The 4,616-nt window shown below is 39.1% G+C and overlaps 1 pseudogene; it reads right to left on the reverse strand.

Moving 5' to 3' along the window:
- Window positions 1-227: 227 nt before the first annotated feature.
- Window positions 228-997, reverse strand: LOC130870247 (40S ribosomal protein S6-like; annotated as a pseudogene).
- Between the last annotated feature and the right edge of the window lie 3,619 nt (window positions 998-4,616).

Here is a 4,616-nt window from a genome sequence, read left to right on the forward strand (position 1 = left end):
TGATTTTTAGCAATTTTATAAAAATAATAAAGAGAATTTATTGAGCAAATCAGAGAATACAGAATTTCTAAAATTTTAATATAATATGCAAATGATTGTAAAGCTACTAAATCCTATTATGTATGCTTTTAAATTGAGAAATAGTAAATGTTTAATGTGTAATCTCTTTGAAGAATTTCTTTTTTTTTTTTTCAAGGTCTGATCATTTATTTGTTACCCTTATAGACTTATTTTTGACTGGACTCAGACTTACAAGTAGAAGCTCTCAGCGAGGACAGTCTTCGCCTCTTGGCAATCTGTTCCGGGTGCTTTTCTTTGACTTCCTTCATTCTCTTGGCCAAAAGTTTAGCATATTCTGCAGCCTCCTCCTTGTTTTTCTTTGTTCATTGCTTCTTCAGAGCAATACGCTGGCGATTGTGTTGCAGGACACATGGAGTCACCAGACGCTGACTCTTGCGTGCCTTGGTCCTGGGCTTCTTACCTTCTTTGTTTAAAGGCTTTCTGACAACGTACTGGCAGACATCATCTTCTTTAGAAAGATTAAAAAGCTTTCGGATTCTGTCCTCTTTTAGGTCCCAACCGACGAGGCACAGTAGTATCTTTCAGTCCAGGAATATCCTTTTCTCCTTTTTTTACAATAACCAAGTTGGGAACACTCAAATTGGCATCCACAATGCATCCTCGGACAGATTTGTGCTTCCTCTCTCCGGTTCTCCTTGGTCTATAATAAGAATGCCCCTTACTCAACAACAGGCGCACTCTGTCATGGGTCAGGACACCTTGTTTCATGGGAAAACCTTGTTTGTCATTGCCGCCACTGATTCGGACCACGTAACCCTTCCACTCTTCACCCAGGGCATCGGCAGCCACTTCCGTGGCCATGCGCTTCTCATAGAAGGTACGAAGCTTGCGTTCATCGTCCACTTCGATGAGTTTCTGGCAGCCCGTGGCAGGGAAGGAGATATTCAGCTTCATCTTCGCACAGCCGACCGCCTAGGAGGCGCCACGAAAAAGAGCTCTTTGAAAAATTTCTTAGCACCAATATGTATAAATGCATACTACCCAAAAATCTGCTGTTACAAATAAACAAATGATTATTTGGAGTTGAGTCCCATCCAGTCACGCAGCCATTCAGTCTAAAAGAAACAAATAGAGGCTTGCATTAATTAATTATAAACTGGCTGACCTATTTGTTTAGACTTCTTATTAACTCATATCTTACATTAATTCGTAATTCTTGTCTGTATTGGCCACATGGCTTAGTACCTTTTAACATCTGTGTCTGGGTGATGACTATAGACTGAACCTTTCCTCTTCCCAGAATTCTCTTATTCTTGTCACCTATACTTCCTGCCTATCTATTGGCCAATCAGCATTTTATTAAACTAATACAAGTGACAAATCTTTACAGGGTACAAGACCGTCATCCCACAGTACATCCTCCTTTTTTTTTTTCAAAACAAGAACTCTCAATCTGATCTCCACTGTTTAACTTTTGTCCTGACCATTATCCATTACAACTTTTAACCAAAACCCTAAACAAAGACAAATATCCATAATGAATCAATATCTACAACGTTTTTATTAATATGCACATGGCCTGTTTTCATCATTGCCTACTGTAAAACGAAGCTACTTTGACTGAGGTTTAAAGCAGCACAGTTTTATAATATAAAATAAATTCTAGAAGATAGTTTGAAAACATTATCATTTAGCAAATTAACAATAGCTATGTGCCCCCCTCCCCAGCCAGTGTTATTTGCTGAAACGGGCATTTGACCAGGTTTAAGAATCATACATGAATTTCTTTCTGCACAGCAGAATGGAAAACCAGTGGAAAATGGTTGGTACCACCGCAGTAGTCATGCCACAATTGAACAAGTACAAACTGGTGTCAGAAGTTCTTCTGTATATGTGGTGCTTTTATTGGTTAATGAATAAAGCCCCTTTGGCATACAACAGGGAAGAATAGAGTAATTCCAAACAGATGGAGGAGGAAAGAAGGCAGAGTGGGAGGGATACCATGTAGCTGCCACAGGAGACATATGCCAGATGGAGACTTACTAGTAGGCCACAATCACATGGCAATGCACAGATTAATAGAAATGGTTTAAATTAAGATATAAGAAATAGCCAGGAATATACCTAAGCTTTTGGCCAAACAATGTTGTAGTTAATATAGTTTTTGTCTGATTATTTGAGGTCTGGGCAACCAGGAAACAAATAAGCAGTCTCTGCCTAGAAAATGGTACCAGAATATGGGCAAATACATCCACATAAAGCATGGTAAAGCTTGGAAAAAAATTCTAGACAGAAAAAACCTGAGTTAAGCATGGCTTCATGGTAGTAGCATTTTCTTGGGTGGTTCTACTTTCTAGAAGCAAGCAGAGGCCTGGCTTCTTTGGAGAGTCTTCCTGACTCAGAACTGGTGACTCTTTAGAGGGATGGCTTATGGATACCTGCTAATTGCATAAAAAGCTATGGCTCTTTCAGGACACTGAGCACTTAAATGCGGTCTGTGAGCAGTGTGTTACAAGTTGCTTAATGGTGACACAGGCCCATTGTGACCCTGGATCTAGGGCATTGTCCATAGCTCTCAGGGGCAGTGAACATCCCTCAGCCATGTTAGACTGGGCAGAGTTAACAGGCAAGGGTATGGAGTTGGTCCTAGCCATGACTGCTTAGCATTTAAAAATTAAGCTGCTTCTAGTCAAAAAATAATACAGATACATAAGCAATAAAGACAAATCCAGAAGGGAAAGACCTCTAATGGTTCACCATATTGGATAAATGTACATAGACTTGAGAGAGTGAGAAAAAGGAATATAAACAGTTATAAAATTAAAGAGTACAGATAATCATAGGTTAAATAATTAAAGATAATAAAATAAATACTAAACTTGTAGAAAAAGTAATAAAGTAAAAAATAAGCCAAATAAAGAGGGAATATACACAGTCTGGTTTATGTATATTATTGTATTTTCTTTTAATAATTTGACTGTAAATATGCTAAGTACAGAGAGAGATTTCACTGTACTGTCTACTAAAATAAGCAAACATATCTATTTTAAGATATCTTGATATCAAAATTTGTGTCTAATGATATGTTGCTTTTATTTCCACAGAGGATGAGAACCTGTGGATTCCTTCCAGACTAATATGGTTTGATGGACCAAAATCCCCCCAAAGTTCTCTCTGAACCCCCAAATACTTTCTCCAACAAAAATCAGGAAGTAGTTTGGAGAGAAGTATGCCCAAATTCCCAAATATTGTTTATATTTGTTTACATTTAAAGGGGAATATGCTATAGAGATTTGCATTGGTACAGATCTTGGTTTATTGATACAAATTTAAGATCAGTTTTGATATATGTATATTTCTGCTAGTGATTAATATATTGTGTTTGTGCAGCTCATTTAAAAATGTAATGCATAATTAAAAATACATGTTAATAGATAATTATCTATAATACTCATGCTTGTAGTCATATAGGTTTTCTAAGATATATTTCAGATGGATAGTTGTTCTTCAAACATTTCAAAGACTAACAGAATATGGCATTTAAAATGCTTTAGAACATGGGACTTTTCATGGCAAAGGGACACATCTGCTTCTGGCAGCACCAATCTATTTCAAGAAGAAGATGGGCATTGAAGAATTTCATCATGGAGTTTTTTAGCCATTAGAGCAAGAAACTGCTCTTGCTTGTACTTCCTGATGTTATGCTGTATGAACTGGACATGGAGGACCCATAGAAAAATGACTGCTTAACTTGCCTAAAGGTGAGACAGTCCTTCAAGGTTCCTGCTTCATAAAAGAGGCTTCCAGACATTCTGCAGGACACAGAAAAAGTAACTGACAAACTGCCAATATAGGATGAAAATGTCTTTGAACTTTCCTGCTTCAAGGAAAGTCTGAAAGATGCAGTGGGTCTGTAGGCTGAAGATGGAAGCCCCAATGTAACAGAATAACTTTGGGTAAACGTCTGTGAGATGTCTCTGTCAATTCTAGAGTTTTGGAAACTACTTACAATGCACTTCCTATTTACTTAGGTAATATTATATCCTTCTGGATTCTTTTTTTTTTTTATTCTTTTTTACTTAAAATTTCCAACTGCTCCCCGTTTCCCATTTCCCTCCCCCTCCTCCCACATATTGCCCCCTCCCCCCGCTCCCCTCCCCCTATCCCCACTCCTCTTCTCCTCCCCCTAGTCCACTCCCCCTCCCTCTCGATACTGAAGAGCAGTCCAAATTCCCTGCTCTACATGAAGACCAAGGTCCTCCCACTTCTATCTAGGTCCAGGAAGGTGAGCATCCAAACAGGCTACGCTCCCACAAAGCCAGTTCATGTATTAGGATCGAAACCTAGTGAGATTGTCCTTGGCTTCTCATCAGCCTTCATTGTCCGCCTTGTTCAGAGAGTCCAGTTTCAACCCATGCTTATTCAGTCCCAGTCCAGCTGGCCTTGGAGAGCTCCCAATAGATCAGTTCCACTGTCACAGTGGGTGGGTGCACCCCTCGTGGTCCTGATTTCCTTGCTCATGTTCTCCCTCCTTCTGCTCCTCATTTGGACCTTAAGAGCTCAGACGGTTGATCCAAATTGGGTCTCTGTCTCTC

This window comes from Chionomys nivalis, chromosome 2, assembly GCF_950005125.1.
Source record: "Chionomys nivalis chromosome 2, mChiNiv1.1, whole genome shotgun sequence".
Lineage (NCBI taxonomy): Eukaryota > Metazoa > Chordata > Mammalia > Rodentia > Cricetidae > Chionomys > Chionomys nivalis.